The sequence below is a fragment of the Mixophyes fleayi genome, chromosome 2 (genome assembly GCF_038048845.1).
Source record: "Mixophyes fleayi isolate aMixFle1 chromosome 2, aMixFle1.hap1, whole genome shotgun sequence".
NCBI classification, from domain to species: domain Eukaryota; kingdom Metazoa; phylum Chordata; class Amphibia; order Anura; family Limnodynastidae; genus Mixophyes; species Mixophyes fleayi.
In genome coordinates this window covers 95846409-95867085 of record NC_134403.1, presented here as the reverse complement: position 1 = coordinate 95867085, position 20677 = coordinate 95846409, and the positions used below count along the sequence as shown (strand labels likewise).

Genomic DNA, 20677 nt, shown 5'->3' with positions numbered 1-20677 from the left:
ATGTGTGTGCCGGGCTCACGAAAAAAGTACCACTTGCGTTCCGTTCCCCCATTCCTGGTTCTGTGATTTTATTTTATTTTTTTGCTTATTTAAAATTTTCTGTTTGTGTTTGCTGAAAATTTTGGTTTTTGTAAGAGCTGTTTTTTTTAGGAGTTTTAACTTAATTTTGGGATGAAAAAGAGGAAAATTGTTGATTGATTGATTGGATAAAGACTGCAACATAGAGCAATAGAAAATACACTCTTTAAAAAGACAATTTTATTATTTAGCCAATTTACTTTGGTTTTACTTCTCTGCCTGTTTGCTTGTGAAATTTAGACATAATGAGGCTCATGTAGAATTGGACATACTGTGCATGTGCTACAAATAAACGTACAAATGTCGGTATGCAGATTTTGTTACATTTTACACTTTTCCTTACGCCTGTTTAGGCGTATTCACGTAATTGCAACCTGTACACAGATACAGACACAGGTACCTCTGTATCTCTTGTGGGTGCTGGAGGAATCATCATCATCATTTATTTACATAGTGCCACTAATTCCGCAGCGCTGTACAGAGAACTCATTCACATCAGTCCCTGCCCCATTGGAGCTTACAGTCTAAATTCCCTAACATACACACAGACACAGACAGACAGACAGACTAGGGTCAATTTTTTTTATTTTTTTTTGATAGCAGCCAATTAACCTACCAGTATGTTTTTGGAGTGTGGGAGGAAACCGGAGCACCTGGAGGAAACCCATGCAAACACAGGGAGAACATACAAACTCCACACAGATAATGCCATGGTCGGAAATCGAACTCATGACCCCAGTGCTGTGAGGCAGAAGTGCTAACCACTAGGCCACTGTGCTGCCCCTAGGAATGATACACAATGATTGGTTTGCTGCGTTTGATTGCGATGGATGCTCTCTATTTTATTTTTGCAATTGTAATGTATTCTCTCTAGCTGAAGGTACTTAATTTATTAGTGTTCATCCTATATTATATGAAGTCACAAATGTCTATTCACATTACATAATATTTCTATTTGGACTGGCCAAGGAAAGAAGGTTCTCATTTCATTTTTAAAGGGCAAAAACAAATGATTGTATTTAATTTAATTTGTATTTTTTATTTGCAACTGTATTTAATTATATTTTATATGTAAACAAGGTTATTGATGCACAGGGAATTGCTGGTAGCCTTTCACGTGACCATGGAGTCTAAATTAGTGGCGCTATATAAATAGCTGCTCGGATGCAAGGAAACTTCTCTGCAACATATGTTATCTTTCCACAGGGAGGTAGTAATTTAGTTTAAGTCCCAATATCCTGGCGGAGTAAATGGTAAATTTACTGTTAAACCAAATCATATAGTGTATAAGATATGTTGTGTGTCAGATGGTGTAAGATATTTTCTATGTAAACTTTTTGTCATCCAACATGAAGCTATCCATCTGTAAATGAATAACAAGCTCCGTACACTCCTATGTGAAGCCTTCTCCATCCTCTGTAAAGTCTCCCATCTCCTCTCTCGAACATTATACCTCCTATGCGAAGCCATTTGCACTGTGAGTGCCTCTACTCAAGAGTGTAATATAGCCACAGTGGTCCATGCAATGTCTGTGTTGTCTGGTAGTCATTTGCCAGAGGAAACAATATGCCATAAATTACAAACTAATATGGTTTCTTAACAAATGTATCTAGGCAGTTATATGATTTGGAAAATCTAAAATGAGGATAAAATTACTGTATTTGTGATTTACACTAATGTTCCCTATCACAACTTATATAATTAGGCCTATTGGATGGATGCAAACATTGTGGTGGGTATCATCATCATCATCATCTATTTATATAGCGCCACTAATTCCGCAGAGCTGTACAGAGAACTCACTCACATCAGTCCCTGCCCCATTGGAGCTTACAGTCTAAATTCTCTAACATACACAGAGACTGAGGTCAATTTAATAGCAGCCAATTAACCTACAAGTATGATTTTGGAGTGTGGGAGGAAACCGGAGCACCCAGAGGAAATCCACGCAAACACGGGAAGAACATACAAACTCCACACAAATAAGGCCATAGTTGACAATTGAACTCATGACCCCAGTGCTGTGAGGCAGAAGTGCTAGAAACACAGGTTTAGAGGCACTCGTTTAGAAACAGCTGACATCCCTCAGGGTCATAAAATAATTGTATAATATGGCAGCCATAGAAGTATAAGTGGCATGTTGTATTGTAGAATATAGTATCGGTGATGCTGTAGTTATCATAAAGGCAGAAATAAATGAGGGCATGCAACTCCAGTCTCATTGTATCCCATTTGGGTGTGTAATTCCTGAGAGCTGTACTGCAGTTATAGGTGACAATCAGACTCCAATCCAGTATACATTTTAAAAACTTCCTCACAGTTAGTAATGGTTAAGTCAGATAAACCAAAATTTAAAACCAGGGTAACATTCTCTAAAACTATCAGGATCACTAGCTCTCAGAAGGCATCGGCAGTATAATAAAATATTTGTCAGGGTTCCAAAGGTAAGACCACAGAGAGAAGGTAGGTGAACAAAGTGGTTTTATTAGAGACACAGGCAATACAAATTCAGGATGCAATAACTGGTAAGGCAGTAATATAACCACAGATCTTAACAGCGGAATAGGCAATACTGTAAAGTGATGGTGAGATGAGTAGCCTGCAGATTGCAGGGTTGGATACCTCTGGAGGAGGAGGAGGAGGTAAGACGAGTAGCCTGCGGATTGCATGGTTGCATACCTCTGGAAAGGTGGTGAGATGAGTAGCCTGCGGATTGCATGGTTGGATACCTCTGAAAAGGTGGTGAGATGAGTAGCCTGCGGATTGCAGGGTTGGATACCTCTGGAGGAGGAGGAGGTAAGACGAGTAGCCTGCGGATTGCAGGGTTGGATACCTCTGGAGGAGGAGGAGGTAAGACGAGTAGCCTGCGGATTGCAGGGTTGGATACCTCTGGAGGAGGAGGAGGTAAGACGAGTAGCCTGCGGATTGCATGGTTGCATACCTCTGAAAAGGTGGTGAGATGAGTAGCCTGCGGATTGCAGGGTTGGATACCTCTGGAGGAGGAGGAGGTAAGACGAGTAGCCTGCGGATTGCAGGGTTGGATACCTCTGGAGGAGGAGGAGGTAAGACGAGTAACCTGCGGATTGCAGGGTTGGATACCTCTGGAAAGGTGGTGAGACGAGTAGTCTGCAGACTACAGGGAAAACTCTCAGCTTGATACATTTACCACACAATGTGCTTTTTTCAGGAGACACATATTAATACAACTTCAGGGACAGGAAGGTGAGTTTGTACAATCTCATATCCAAATCCTTAAAGAAATGGACAAGAGATACAATTTTTATTTGAATGTGAGAAAGCAGGGAGTGAAAAAGAAAATAACTTGTCTTCCGGAAGATGATTTGAAGTCTGTGTTCCCACAAATAATCTATTCAGATTAAATATGCACAATCCCAAATAAACACAGATTTTGTTTTGCTCCCAAAATTTCTTCAAGTCTATTTTATTTCTCTTGAAATAGAGAAATATTTAGATCGAGTGGACCATTAGTACTTATTTGAAAAGCTAATTTTATTTAGACTTTTGATTTCCCTTTCTCAAATTACTATATGTTCTTTATTCTTCAGCAGAATGTTTAATAAATGTTAACTCCTTGTTGACAGCACTGTTACCTTTCTTGAGAGGCGTGAGACCGGTTAGGTCATTTATACTCCCTTGCTGTTGAGACATTTTTGTGTCTTCTTTATGTATACACACTGGACTAATATATGTGAGCTGAGGATTATAATTTAGCTTACCTTGATGATGTTTTAATTGTGGCTACAAATCCTGCTGACTTCAAAAATGAATAGGTCTAAAAGTTCTGGTTTCCTTGTTGGCTCTCAACAATCTGTGTCATTGCCGAAAACAATGCAAAATTTCCATTGGAAAAGAGATCCCATTAAATGTATCAGAATTGACTTGAGCAATGCCTAGAATCTGGACTCAGAAAATTGAACAGAACTTCAGAATAAAGTGACCAGGAGAGCATGAAGTAGTCTTCTAAAGTTACTCTCCTTTAGGGGAGGAGCAATAGTAATAAATCAGTTGCTTGTTTCCATGCTCTGAATCGTTACTGGTTAAAATACAGAGGGAACTGTTGAGTTTTCTGTGGTCTGGAAATCCTTTGATCTCTGAGAGAGCTTTGTCTCCTTGTGAGAGAGGATGGACAAGGGGTTTTTTGCCTTTATTCCCAATTCCATACTTGTATATGTTCAAGCGCTGAAACAAATGCTCTATGTGCATGCTGTGTCATATTGGTTTACAATCAGAATTTTATTAAGGTAGTTACAAGGTCTACAATATGACCATTGATTTGGTTTGCATAGATCTGAGAATGAACCAAAATATGTCCATCCCACCTGTTTTCTATCAAGAGATCCTGAAGGCATGGATTCTCTTTCAGGTAACCAGAGAACCTTATAAAATATATGGAACTGGCTTTCTGGTTGAACCTTTCTTTTTACAATTCCTAGATATCCACTGATATTTTACAGTCTTGATATCTACTGGAGTGACCTGTGTAATAGATCATTTAGTTTAATCACAGTCAGCATGACTGTCTCCAGAGATACCAGCAAATGATGATGTCACTTACATCTGCGGCGCTGTCATCGCTGCTGTTAAGGGGGTAATGTAAGTATGCGGCCATGAACAATATACAACGCTTTGTAAAGTAGATTGTCCATGGCCGCATACTTACATCAACAAGTCGCGCCGGATTCTTCAGTCATTGGCACTGGTTGCAGTCGCTTCCCACAGCAGTCGTCATCGATCCCTGTCAGAAAGGAGCCCTTCGGAGTAACATTTGAAGAATGTTTCCCTCCTGTACCTTGTTAAAACCTTTCATATATATGAAAGTTTCTTTCATGTCCCCCCTTTCCCTTCTCTGCTCCAAACTATCCATATTAAGATATTTTAGTCTTTTCTGGTAAGTTTTGTGCTGTAGACCATGCACCATTTTAGTTGTCCTTCTTTGTACAGTCTCTGATGTATTTATATCCTTCTGGAGATATGGTCTCCGGAACTGAACACAGTATTCTAGATGAAGCCGTACCAATGACCTATACAGTGGCATTATTACTCCTTTCTTTCTGATAATGATTCCTCTCCCTATGCAACCAAGCATCTCTACACCTCTGCAATTTATAGAATTCAACATTTAGAAACAATATGAGGTATTTTATTTATTTCTGCCAGGACATCTTTAAAATCAGAGAGCACACATCTTAGCATGGCCAAGACACTGTAATGAGAACGCGGTCACCTGCTTAAGTGGAGCCTGAAGCTTATTAACGTAAAAAAAAATATATCCAGTTTAACTGCATATCTTTAATATGCAGGAAAATGTATGGCCGATATTGGCATCAAATCAGTTGTATCTCTCCCACTATGCCATCACCTTTCACTCTACCAAGAATGTTGTTTGTACATTTTGCTTGGGATTGCGAGAGTGATGTATATGAAAAGACTACACTGTCTGGGATTATTATATTATTTTTATTTTAAGTCATTTTTTTTTGGAACCTCTCTCTAGAGCGGTTTACCCCTGTGCCCCAGACCAGGACTAGGTAAAACTAGAGAAGAAGAAACATGCCACCTGACCTGTCTCAGGGCACAGTGGACGGAACAGTCTTTTGCACCCCATCACTCAGAGAGGGACAGTAAGTCAAATTTTCATATGTAACACATAAATTACACTAAAACAGGGTTTATTAGTTTTTGTGTATAGATACAAGTTTTTTCACCATCGTTGGGCTTCTTTACAGCATTCAGGAACAACAGTGAGACACATAGAAGGAAAAGTGCTAGCCACACCTGCACAGTAGGTTGGCCACACCCGCTCGACAAAGGTCACTCCCACTAAGATGGCCATCTTAGTGGGAGTGACCTTTGTCGAGCGGGTGGGGCAGAAATTGGACACACCTCAAATGATAACATAGCTGTCATAACTTTAGAGATCAACTGTGCAACAGGATGCTGGCTGTCATACTCACAAACGCTTACTTCTCAGACAATTGTTGTTTAAAGCTTTGCTTACTCTTCTTGGTCCCTTCTGTATAGAAGGTACACCCCCATCAGCTGCAGTGGACAAGGATACCTCTCACTGATTGCATTTTGGGAATTCAGTTTGAATTTGAAAATTGGATGCTTACTAAAGCACACTACACACTACAGAATTTGCCACCAACTTTTTATGCCGAGCGATTTAACATGCGATCGATGTTCCGATCGCTCGGTCCATGGACTGCATTCACACTAGCCTTGGGACGATAAAGGGAAGAGTGGACGTCCCGTTAGCAACTTTTTACAGCCATCTTGTCATGGGCAATAATTTTAATTTCGTACACACTGAAGCATAATTTGCGGGGGATGTAACGATATACCAAAGACATTAGCCTAAAGGGGCAGAGCTTTCACTATATTTAACACCCAAAGCCGCATAAAAAGAGAAGGCAACACTGTCACTTCATTTATTTAAACTAGAAGTTTAGTACCATACATAAAATTTAGAAAAACATTTAAGTGGTAAAGTGCAATGCAATGAATATTCCCTAATAATAAAATCCCTTCGTATGTAATGGAATGCTCCATTCTCAGCATGCATCATCGCTGATTGGTCCACAGCAGAAACTAACGCCCATGTCTGAGTGTATAAAATGACAGCGGAACCTGTTTGGCACCAAGGAGCGTGAGAAGATGGCGAGTGAGAAAGTGTCAGTGGGTGTTAAGGTTGAGGTAAAGGTGTCAGTGAGGGTTGCGGGTGAGGAGAAGGTGTCAGTGAGGGTTGCGGGTGAGGAGAAGGTGTCAGTGGGGGTTGCGGGTGAGGAGAAGGTGTCAGTGGGGGTTGCGGGTGAGGAGAAGGTGTCAGTGGGGGTTGCGGGTGAGGAGAAGGTGTCAGTGGGGGTTGCGGGTGAGGAGACAGAGACAGAGTCAGAGATGGTGCTGGAAGGGCCAAATTTTTTTTGAAAAAGTTAAGGTGGGGGATGGAGATGCTCAAGAAGAGCAAAGAGCAAATCCAATGAGCCCAAGAGAGGTGGAGATGATGGTCAAAGTACTGGACCAGTACGACAACGACATTAAAAAAGGTCAGTAGCACATGTAGTGTACCTGCTTGAAGGACTTTATTTTATTCTAGTGTCACATAAAGCAATGTAAACGCCTAATTTGTAACATATTGTTTTTTATGTCAGAACGAAGAATTAACGGTGAGAAGGCCTGTTTAGATACCACTAATGTTAAACCGGTTATCAAACAAGAAAAAATTGAAAAAGAAAAATATATAAAAGAAGTTCTACACAAAGGTATTTCAGTGAACATGTGTAGACAGCTAAATGCTTTGGGCACATACCTGTACCGTTATAATAACCAAAATGGCGCCTGTTTTACAGAATGTATGGAGGTTAAGCCCGCTATTATTGCGATTGCGCTACAGGGACTAAAACATAAACTGATCTCGAGCAGTGTGCAAGGTGAGAAAATGAGAGTATTTATGTCGTTGAATATAAATTACAGATATAGAAGTTAAATGGTAAACATTTTTTTATTTCCTTGTTTCGTAGGTAAAGAAATCAAAGGGAATAGAAACCCAAGCGACATCAAGACCTGTTCTGCCACAAACCAGTAGCACCTTTAAAAATACTATTTTTTTCACTTGTCGTATTGCAAACATTTTTGTACTTTTATTTTCCAGCAATAAAAATGTTGCATGAACACGGTGTGGTTTATTCTGGGTATTTCACAAATATTAGTTAATAAAGGTTAATATGACTTTATTACTTTAATAGTTTATAAAAGGTTAAAGTTTATAAAGGGTAAATATGAATACATTGCCAACATAGACGCAAAGGGTAATAACACACATGCTTTATACAAGTGTAATGGTCTGCAACCAGACAGGTGCAATATACATCTATACAAAACACAAGTCAGTGATGTGCGGATACCGCACCACGTGGGACTGGGAGAGACATCAAAAATTTACATACACACGCCCCCCCAGGTCCAGGAAGTATCGGAGGATTGTCGTGGATCGGTCGGAAGTTTATACACACTACACAACGGAAAGGAGATTGGAACGAAAATATTTAATGGTACGACCAACCAAATGAGGTGACAATCGTCCATTTGGGCAGACTTTCGAGCATCGTGTCACTACACACACTGACCCGACTTTTGAATGAGCGGTCGTATGTCAGCTGATTGAGCCGATTATTGGACGAAAACCATGTAGTGTGTACCTAGCTTAAGGGTAGGTACACACTGAAGAAGTTTACGACCAACGTGTTATCTCAAATGATTGTACCTACGACTGAAGGTCTGATCAGTCTGGTGATTCATGCATACACACTGACAGGATTTACCTTCAGATCTGTGCTCTTCATCTGGTCCTCTAGTCTCCAGAGAATGACAGCACAATATTCATTCATTCTTGTCGCATTGTCACACTGATCAAACCCGCCTTGTTATAGCTATCCACATGTTCTAATGAATTTCGTTAGCTTCTGTGACTCTGAAATTAATCATTCTGTCTCAGAACGAACAAATGAATTATTCCTTCTACAGCACTCTCTACATTTATTCACCAGGACATTCAGTGCTAACATCGGCTGAAAAGAGCCTGACTCTGTAAACTCTATGGAGATGGTGAGCATGAGTGCATACACACTACATGATCGTTAGGTCATTGGTCGAAAAATATTAAACAGTATGACCAACTAAATGAGCCGACAATCGACACTTTGGAACGACTTTGACTATCGGGTTACTATACACATCAACCCAACTTCAGAACGAAAGGTCGTATGTCGGCTGATTTGCCCAATTATTGGCCGAAAACGCACCTAGCCTGATAATGAGGAGGTTGATGAAGGTGTTGTATTATTAATATTCTAACAGGGAAATTGTAAGCTTGTGCACAGGGCATTCTTACCTGTGTCTGTATTACCCAGTATTGTTTTATTACTGTGTTTGTTCCCAATTGTAAAATACTATGGAATTTGCTGGCGTTATATAGATGATGAAGACGACGATGAACAGAACCAAAACATAAAGACGTTTTAGGGCCAAAACTAAAACACGGAGGTCAGCACACATCTCAGGTAACAATATTTCAAATTATGGTTTGTGTACAAGTTAAATTAGAGTTTTGAATATGTAATCTACAGGAGATATTAATTTGTTACAGAATCAGTGGGTGTTTTATGCACATTTTCTGTCAATCTCGATAAATACACATTGCATTTAAAAATTAGTAGCAATTAACTACTAATGCAATTACTACTACTAACCTGGTATTTCTGACTTTTCTCTCACTTTCATTAGTCACTAATTGTAGACATATTGGTCAGCAACGTTTGCTATGTGCATAAGACCTGGAGGCAGCTGAGCACCAGTAAACAAGTTCTACAGGAAAAGGGGCTGCTAAACAAGAGATCCCATGACTAGCTGCTTAAAGTGGTTGACCTGCTGCTGATCATTATGGTCTCAAACTAGGGCAAAGTATAACAATAGTTTTTAGGATTTGCATAAACTATAACACATAAATAAATAAAATACTATTACAACTCATTATTGAGATTGATAGTAACGTTATATTTAAATAAGTAATTGTTCGCTATACTTAGTTTAACACTGTCTTTTTTTAGTTTGTTTCCTCCTTGTAAAATATAAGGTTTTGCTAGGACCAACTCCTAGGTTGTGCCTACATACTAAAATAGACTACTATGAATATGTATATATGTAAATAAATATGAAAGTGGGATACTTCTCAATATCCCCCAAGTAACATCATCATCACCACCATTTATTTATATAGCGCCACTGATTCCGCAGCGCTGTACAGAGAACTCATTCACATCAGTCCCTGCCCCATTGGAGCTTACAGTCTAAATTCCCTAACATACACACACAGACACAGACAGACAGAGAGAGGGAGACTGGGGTCCATTTTTGATAGCAGCCAATTAACCTACCAGTATGTTTTTGGAGTGTGGGAGGAAACCGGAGCACCTGGAGGAAACCCACACAAACACGGGGAGAACATACAAACTCCAAACAGATAAGGTCATGGTCAGGAATTGAACTCATGACCCCAGCATGTGGTTATACGTGTAAAGCCAAGCTTTGCAGTAATTAACTCCACTGTGCCTCAATATGCAAATGCTAAATCGTAATAAGTCTGAGTCTTATTGAGGTAAGTTGTATGCGACCTCCGTTCAGAAAGACCTGGGCTGCTGCTACATAATTGGATGGTCAGGAGAGCAACAAATTGGCTCAGTGATTACTTGGTATCATGCTAAGCTTCATACGGGTGAGGCCTCTATGCTTTGTAATGTGTTTAAAGCTTTTCAAAAGTCCCTCAATGATTTTAAAGGGGACAGCTCAAAGCACATACTAATACAAACAATGAACACATTAATAAACACATCACTTTTACTTAACAGTACTGAATACCAGCTGACTCATTTATTATATTAAAAAAAATGCAAGGTAATGAAATCTGTCATTAAGGCCCTTGGGTGTTTTGTGTAAGAAAATGCAAATAAAGAGAACTGGTACCGCAGCCGTACACCATAGAGTCTTGAATTGTTACATAAATATGCTGAATTTATGTTTTACTGATTTTATAATCTATTTTTTTTACATTGTACCTGATATAATTTGAAGTTTTGCAAGGTACCCAAGAATGGCATCTGCTGAGCAAATTATCTATTAATTAGGAACATTTTATAAACCACAGGTGCAGCTGTCTGTTTACTAAGCTGAAAACACTTCATATCAAAAGCTGCATCTTTACTTGCAGTTAGAAATCAATCTGTGCATGTTTAAATTAATGTGTGTACCTTTTATTGCTTTGGTAATGAAAGTTTCTGGGACTGATATTTAAAAAAATAAATAAAATAAAAAAAAAATATGAGGGAAGCGTTGAAAATATTTCCTGGTGTAAGAACCCTCTAAATTTAAACCGATACCCACAACATCAATATAATAAGATTTATACACAAGACATCACATCTCATTAATTAAAATTGCTCTACATTGTTCTACAATTATAAAATACAATACATTTAATTAAGATTGATCTTAATATTTTAAAAACAATATAAAATGAACATCATGGGCCTGATTCATTAAGGAAAGTAAAGCAAAAAAATAAATAAAATAGTAACTTTGCACCTGGACAAATCCATGGGCCCAACCCCATGTAGTTTGGGTTGGGCATGTCCTAGAGCGACAGGGGCACACGCAGGATTGTTAGGGGGGGTTTCCCCCCCACCGAAAAAACAAACAAACAAAAAAAAACGAGAGCTGCTGCGCATGCACAGCAGCTCCGTACTATACAGCAGCCGCGGCGCTGTCAAAGAAGCGTCCGCGGCGGTGCTGTATACAACACAGCACCGCCGCTTCTTTGACAGCGGCTGCTGTATAGTACAGTGCCGCTAAGTGGGGCACTGCGTTAGCGGAGGGGAGGGGTAATAAACTAATATTCACCCCTTGCATTGTAACATGGTTTATCCAGGAGAAATGTTACTCTTTTTTTGTTTTACTTTCCTTAATGAATCAAGCCCTATTTCTTAAGTAGTTGTGTACATTTTGCTACAATTACCAGAAAGCTGTCTAAACACACTGCTAATTACAGCTAGCTAGTAATTATAGAAAAAGACAGTTTTTATCTAAATAACCAGAGGTAAAAGTAGCAAGTGCACCTTGCTACTTTTTTGGAACATTGTTGCAACAGTTAGTTACATATCTCTTACAGCTGATATTAAAATGTTACCAACTCAATTAAGTATACAGATACAAAGTATCACCGTTCATAAATTACCATCATACATAATCGGTCTTGTGATTCAAAGTAAACAAGCCGTGTTGCAGTAACACAGTGGAGCCACTAAATTAACCGTGATATAAGGAAACCTAATAAACCGATCTTTAGCAGGAAACTTCTTCAGAGAGCAGAAAAAATGATCTTGGTGGATCCCTTCTCACCCCAAAAGATTTTCCTTCAAATAAGTGTTTCTTTAACTTCAATCCTCACGCACCACTAACAGCTCATGCTTTGAGGATTTTTGTCTGTGGAACAGGTAGGATAATTACTGACCCAGCCAAGTAGACTAAGTCACCTGTGCATGATTAAAGAAATAATTAAAACATGAGCTATTAGGGGTGCATGAGGACTGCAGTTAAGAAACTCTGCTTTAGAGGATAGTTGGTGATTGTGGAGGTTATCTGCTAAAGAAATGGCTTTTGGATTGAGAAGGGACCCAACAGGAGCATTATCATACCCTACAAAACTGTTTAAACAAGAAAAAACAAAAAAACTAACCCTAATAGCCATGTCAGAAAATTTAAAAAAAGATATAAATTAAGTTGTCCAACTACAGAATGCTGATGTGTAATAAAGGACTGTGAAGACCCTTTTACAGAAACAACATAAAAAAACATAATAAAAAACAGAGCTAAAAGTAACCTTCTGATCTAAAATATTATAAAATCTCTATTGTCTAAGGTAGAATTGTTATGCATAGAAAGTACATGGAACTAGTTAAAAACTATACATTTATTAAAAATAATTAAAAGGCAATTTCTAAATGAAAAGAGAGAGGTAAATCACCAATGTTTATTTATAAGGCTCCACCAAGTCTGTAGTGCTGGAAAAGTTTACAGCTATGACTTACATGATTGCAATAAACATGTCAACAGATACACGAATACAAGTTAGCATAATAACATATGCATAGATAATCATGAACTGGCAATAACAGGAAGAACAAATACAAGTACAAATTCTATGCGTGTGAGTGAATAAATAACAGAAGATTCAACATAAGACATTACATCAGGGTTGAACATGGTAGACAGACATGAGACATAGGGTAGAGAGGACCCTGTCAGTGAGATCTTACAATCTAGAGGCAGGGGGTAATGAAAGACAGTAGGTTCAAAGGGACATGGGTGGATTTGGTGGACGGAAAGTAGAGGGCATGTATATTCTTGAGGGTCTAGAAGGGGGCACATTATGCAAGCCTGAAGAAATGAGTTTTGAGGGAGTGCTTGAAGGAATGCAGGATATAGTAAAGTCTGTTTTGATAAGGCATGAAGTTCAATAGGGGGGATCCAGCACTGGAGAGGTCTTAGATATGGGTATAGGAAGAGGTTATCAGAGGAGAATAGAATTAAAGATCTGATGCAGAGCGGAGTGGTCAAGCTGGGGTGTATCTCATGACAAGGTCATATGGAGGGATAGCATTATTGAGGGCCATGTAGGCCAGTGTGTGCAGCTTGAACAAAACTCTGGAAGCAATGAGGAGCCAATGAAGAGATTTGCAGAATTGGGCAGCAGGAGAAGATTAGTCTGGCCACTGCATTCAGGATGGATTGTAAGAGGGAGAAGCTGGTGAGGGGAGGGCCAGTGAGGAGGAAGTTACAGTAATCAAGAAAGGAAAAAGTGAGCAAGTAGATCAGGGTTTTAGTGATTTCCTGATTGAAGATCAAGCGCATGCTGGCAAGTGTGCTGCCTTGGTGTAACGCTTGACTCTGTCCTCTGCTTTATTACTCATCCAGACTATCTTTCAGTCAACGCCACCATTGAAAAATTGCCAGAATATGCCCTTTACTTACTCAACATGCTACCAAAACTCACATTCTCTCATTGCCTCCTGCCTTGTCTACTGCAACTTTCTGCTATCTGGCATTCCCCACACAAATATATCCACACTTCAATCCATCCTAAATGCTGCTGCAAGACTGATCTTCCTCTCTCACCTTTCCACATCTCCTGCACCACTTTGCAAAATCCCTACACTGGCTCCCTATGCCCTCCAGAATCCAATTCAAATGACTCACCCTTACCTACAAAGCCCTGAACAACACTGCTTCATATATATCAAATCTCATATCAATATACTTTTTCTCTCTCGCCCTTTTAGATCTACCTCTGACCTCTGCCTTGTCCAATCTCTGGTAACCACCTCTCACTCCCATCTACAAGACTTCTCCTGTGCTGCTACTCACTTATGGAATTCCCTACACGCCCAATCTCCTTTAACACAGCCTGTAAATCTTTAAACACTCTCAGAAAACTCATCATTATCCCTGATAATACTACTCACATTAATGCACCCTCACAACTCCAATTTCCACTATGAACCACACTCACTCCACTTGATTCAGTTGTGCCATGTAAGCTCTCTCATGAGCAGGGCCCTCTATACCCTTAGTTTTCATGTCTGCAATTATGTTGTCTATCTTGTATGTTCTGTTTTTCCTACTGCATGGTGTGTGGAGCACTGTGGTGCCTTACAAATCTACAATAATAATAATATTGTGGAAAAGTAGGTGACAGGATTGCGAGAGGGACTGAATATGTAAGGTAAAGCTTATGGTGGAGTTGACGATTGAGGACAAGTCGTTCAAGAATTTTGTATATAAAGGGGAGCAGAAAAATGGTGTAGTAGCTTGATAGAAAGGTAGAGTCAAGAGAGGGCTTCTTATAGAAGGGAAAGACACTTTTGGAGATGGAGTTGTGAGCAAGGCGCAGCAAACATTTTAAGAGAGCGACTGTAGGAGCATGGCGAGAACTGGGTTGAGGGCGCAGATGTGGGAAAAGAGGAAGAGAGAAGTGTTAGGATCTTGCATGAGAGAAGTAATGCAGGCTGGCAAGGTGGGAGCCATAAAGGATGATTGGGGAGATGGATCTGGAGAGAGATTTTGTGGTGGATGTTGTCAATTGTATCATTAAAGTAGATGGCAAGGGGGCTGGAGCGATGAATGAGGAGGGGAAGGATGGCAATGGGAGGGCAGGGAATTGACAGTGGATGACAGATTTGAAGTAGGCTTGTTTGTTTGGTGAGAGAGGGAGAGAGAGAGAGAGTGAGAGAGAGAGGTGGGAAGAAATAATGAATTTAAAGTTGATAGAGTCAGCATCAGAGTGGGATTTTCTCTATTGGCACTTACAAAATGGAAGCACTTTAGGAGTTGGCAAGTGTGTGGAGATTGCCAGCGTGGGGGTTTGTTTTGACGGAGATGTAGAGAAGTGGCTGGGGCTGCAGCATCAATAGAATTAGAAAGTATAGTGTTATAGAGAGAAACAGCAGCACAAGGGCAGGGCTGAGAAGATATTGGAGTGAGGTGTGGTTCTAAAGAGGTTGGGAAGAGGATAGAGTTGATGCCCTTATGGGGTTGTAGAGTGCGCGTGACTTTGATTGGAGGTTGGGTGGGTCAGAAGTGAAAGAAGGAAAGGAGATTGTGATCAGAGAGGAGATTGTGATCAGAGAGGGGGGGGGGGGAGTCTAATGTTGTAGATGTCACATAGGTGGGGAAAGAGAGTTCCAAGGAGTAACCATCACAGTGAGTGGGAGACATCATCCATTGGGGGAGGTTGTAGGAGTAAGATCACCTAGAATTAGGGGTGGTCAGTAGATAGGAAGTGGGATGCCAAGCAGAGCAAAATTGCCTAGGAATTGGAAAGGGGCCTAGGGGGTTGGTAGATGACGGCGGAGTGGAGGATAAAGAGGAGAGAACAGTTGAATTAAGTGAACTTTGAAGGAGGAGATACATTCATGCAGAGCTTTCATGCACAGATAACAATGACCTCTAATTTATGAACTAATCAGTCACAAATTAAATTACAGATGAACCTCAAACTGGAGTGTTCTGGAATAAATGCCCAAACAAGTGCAGTATTTAGAAAACCAATCCACTTACAGCTCTGTGGTTACAATACACAATAGGGGGGTAAAAACAGGTGTCTAAGATGGATAGTTGCCAAATAAATACAAAATAGGGGATATTTGAGCTCACCATAGCCTTGAACAACACATGTACTGGTAGTTCTGAGCCAATGATCACAATTAGTGCCTTTTTAAAAAAATTACCACATTCAGATTCACTGAACATCACACATTCTTACTGACAGTCTGCAAATTAGTGATATTTCTAAAAAATATTAATTTGTTTGCTTAATATTTACTATCAGGCTTTATAAAATTACCCCCGCCTTCAAAAATCAATAATTTGCTTATTTCCATAGATTGTTTCCAGTTGAGAAGCTCATCCTCTTTCACTTATCCATATTGCCTAATCCCCCAGCAATGCTTTCAATTTCTCAGCAAATCCACCATTTGCCATATTTTTTGCAGTAATACAATTTTAGATTTCAGCACAAAATTGGGGATCACTTTCAGATTATCTGATTGGTACATGGGAAAATAATTGTGGCCAAGTTTATTTAAGCAGGGTGAACTTTCATCTGTTTTTAAAATTATCACAGGGGTTGCGGATGAGTAAGGAAGGAAGGAGATAAGGCAGCGAGAAGCTGTAATTAGTGCAAATAATTTGTAATGATCTGCAGAGGAATATTTCCCCTATATAATTCTATTTATATTTGCTTCCCCTTCACTAGTGTATTATTATAATTTATTCCATACACTAAATTCCTTAACAAACGCACTAGAGTTAATTTTGTCAGCAGCCTATCAATGAAACCATAAATGGAATCTAGGGAAGGAGGTGTTATTGAAATCTGAGATCATGTGATGACATCCTGCATTCTGATCAGTTCTATTTTACCCTTTCAAATGGTTCTGGCTGACCCCCACAATGGGTGTTATTTACTATTATATCTAACCCTGCCTCAGTAAGTTTAACACGCTGAAGAACTCTCCATGTCAGAAGCTGCCACATATACATATGAACGCTGCAGGGTTTCATCACATGATCCCAGATTTCAATAAATTCATTTACTCACAAGTCTTATTTGTCCGTGTTCTTGTTCATACAGTATTTTAATATAATGTGTTCACTTTAATCCCAGACGATTTCTAAACAGAACTGCTTGCTGCTATTAACCCTTAAAATGGTAACCTATTCATAGGCAAACCGAGAGGGGGTTTCCTAGTGCCTGGAAACCCCCTCCAAGCCTGGGGCTTGTATAATTGAGGTAGCTGGACCCTGCCCCCGCTTCACACGACTCTGCTTGAAAAGGGAGAGCTGCGTGCACCTAACAGTAGTGCACAAAGCGTTGCCCATGCATATTATGGGGATAGGAAGAGTTGGAGGGCAGCCAAGCACGGTCTAAAATTATAGCCACGCCCCCATACATGCTTGTCATGCCCACTGGCGGCGTGGTGTGGAAACCCCCCTCTACAAATCCTGCGTTTGCCCCTATTTACTCAACACAAGCTTTACATAGTGTATTCTTTGAAAGGAAGTGATCATTTTCTTTGTGCTATTTAGAACAAATGCAGAGCTATGAAAACATACAAGCTGCATGATTACACTGCAATCAGTTACCACACATGCAACATGCCTATCCAGGTACGGTGAGTATAAACCTCACCCTGGCATTTGCATTACCACCATGTTGCATATATCTTAATCCTTGTGTCGCCAGATATTATCAACAGGGTAAACTCTGTAACTATGTAGAGGTTTGATAAACACGAACTACTTTAAATTACTCTCAATCCAGTCCTCATTGAACATGTAAAAACAGACAAGTTTCTGTGCAACTTCTTGGTAATAATCGAGTGACTCAGTCACATTACTGATTCAATCAATAACTTACACGCTGCACTTTAAATAGCAAGAGAACAGTAAATCACTTTCACCTGAGTTGATTGCCGGCAGGTCTGGTCTGTTCTTGGACTCCCCACCCTTTCTCTGCCTATGAAAGTTACAATTGGTCTTTTTATCCTAGTGTATGGTCACCTTCGGTCTTGTGTTGTGTGTTCTATCCCCATGGCAACATTAGATTGCTGTGTCTTCCTATTGCGGAGCAGCCTGTCCTGCTTGTTTGCAGTAACCTCAGCAAAGGCTTTTAGTTTTTCTGCTCCTGAGCTCGGCTTTACAGAATCTGCAAGGACTAAAGCGGTCCGTTAGCATTTTTTTTTATTTAAAGTTGCAATTTTCATTTCAATGTCAAATTAGTGAACACATCACTTATAATAGTTGTACTGCTATTAAAGGAGATGTATGCAGCATAGGTGTAGAAAAGTAGTGCAGCCATGCAGCCTGTGTAAATTATTTCTGTCCAAAAGTACATGTCCAATATGGTAACTCTATTTTTAGAGAAAAATAGTGCCTTATAAGTTTAGCATATCATACAACCTGACATCTCTTAGGCTACTACCATATGCTTATTACCTTCCCATAGGAATATATTGCTAAAAAACTGTGTGGCATTTAGTAATCTTTTATGCTCCTTTTGGTACTCTAGCTTTATGTAGATGTTTGATTATGCACTTGTGGATTTATTTTATGTATTGCTTTTTGCTAGCACTGAAGACACCACCAAGTCACCTGCAAAAAACATCCATATAGCATTAAGTCCTTGTAAATTTGGACATTATTTTAAAGTATTTAAAGCACATTTTGAAAGCATATTAAATCCGCTTTGCTGTTTGCTTCGGATAGTCCAAAAACGAATGTAAACCGAATGCATAATGACTTCTAAGAAAAGTTGACTTCGCATTGATTTGAAGTATAATTCCTATGCTGTCTACTGCATGCAGAAGTGTTAATGATAGATTGAAAATATGATGGATATTTTTGGGGAAAGCTCATTTAAGTACAATGCATACTGTGCTACAGGGAAACTTTAAGACATTTTAAACTTATTAATTTTAAATAAATGTAAATTAATTAACATGCTTTGAATGCTCTCTTAATGCAGGAACAAATTACAAGGTTTTGCCTATGCTTTAATTAGCATTAATTTTTAATACATGTGTGTCACAAACGTGCTCTCCGAGTACGTGACTTTGGGGGCCTGAGTCATTAAGGAGAGCAAAGCATAAAAAAGTTACTATGCACCTGGGCAAAACCATGTTGCATTGGAGGGGGTGGTAAATTTAAAATGTGGGGACAGATTATAGTTGGGATATGGAATGTCCTAGATCAACTTTAAATTTCAGTTTAAAAACAATGCTATTAAGTATTTGTGTGCTAGATGAAAAAACAGCCAGTATTGAACTTATGCACAAAATAATAATCTAATTTGCATCCCTTGCATTGTAACATGGTTTGTCCCAGAGAACAGTTACTCCTTTTTTTTTGCCTTACTTTCCTTAATGACTCAGGCCCTGGGTGTTTACTGTATGGGGTTACACACGATTTCAGCGCTCAATATTTCTCTCACCTATCACACAGGTTATAGATTTGCTGAATCATCCCCAAGCAGTGCTTCTCACACCCACCTATTGAATAAGGGCAATAGGACCCCAATATACTGTCCCACACTGGCACACAATGCTCCTGGTTACAGGTTAGTAATGCACACACCAACAATCAAATCAAAAGGTTAACATTTAATACCTCAAGACTCTGTTACACAAATGTAAATGCAGGCTCTCATTAAGCTGGTTAGACAAATGCATTAACAATTCACGCCCCAGCATTCAAAGGGTTAACATGGTAAAGCAATATTCTTCATAAAAGGCTAATGGATCTATTAGAATATCAAGGGCAAAACCCAGTACATTTTAGATTTGTTATACCAAGGTACAGGGCAATTGAATATAAAGCAAACAGATAACAAAGGACATACAAATAATGAATGCATAACAGTTATAAAGACAAATGGGATGAAATTACAGAGAATAAACATACGTATAATAATCTGTATGCCTTTGGGCAGGCAGAACACATGGACAGTCCTTCAATTATATTGAGACCACAAGAGCTGACAACCTGCCCCTTCACATACAGGCTTTTTAAGCAAACTGAAATGGGATAACATTCAGAGGGGCAGTGTATATGCTAATGTGGAGGAGGAAATGTCCCCTGGGTGTCAACTATGGTTTGTTCAAAAATATTCTAAAAGTTTTGACCTTTCTTAACTTTTCTCAGACATTTCCCAGAGACACAATTCTCCATTTAATAAACCAATCATAACCTCTCACACATTAATATACCAAATATGATGGCATTACAACAATATCAAATATAATTCCAAAAGACGTGACTACTGCGGTTTCCTATACAGTTGTATCTGTACAGTTGGTATCTGTACTTCACAATCCATGTGTTGGTTTTGCCCCTGAGTACAGAGTGACACAATGATTTCTTAAAATATGAAATAGGTAGGCATGTTCTTTGACGTTAATATTTCTATATATCTGCAAAGTTAGCCTTCAGCTTTTGCATTTGCCTACAAGGTTCTCACCTGAGGCGAGGGGGAGGGACTTTGTTTTTACAATACCTATTGAAAAGAAGTCTACTCTAAGTAGGAAATGGCATATTGGCATATTGATCCATATACTGGATCAAAGGCACTGTATGACTGTGATCTTCATAGGTCTGACAGAATGTCTGCTGAGCCTACTTTCCTCCCCCTGGCTTGGTTGACCAAATGTTTTTATCTGAGGGGAAATCATGTTCCTTCTTATTTATCAGTTTAATATTTATCTGGGGGACTGCCATTTAATATTTTAATTGGGACCCTCACCTGACAATGTCTGTATGGGCCCTAAGCTTGGCTGTGTTCATATAAATGGTGAATGCAGCATCCCAATTGGGAATGTTTCTGCAGGATATTCAAGAAGCATCAATACCTATTAATAAAATTAAAATAGCTTGCTAAAATTTAAAACAAAAAATGTGAAGTATAAATATAAAA

The 20677-nt window shown here is 39.3% G+C and overlaps 1 protein-coding gene across 1 annotated transcript in view; it reads right to left on the bottom strand.

The window, feature by feature from the left end:
* Positions 1-17787, bottom strand: part of ERICH6B (glutamate rich 6B) — a 192822-nt gene extending 175035 nt beyond the window's left edge. Inside the window, exon 1 of the mRNA XM_075198034.1 lies at positions 17670-17787. The gene's annotated coding sequence lies outside the window, so the exon portion shown is untranslated. The remainder of the gene's footprint in view (positions 1-17669) is intronic.
* Positions 17788-20677: the final 2890 nt, after the last annotated feature.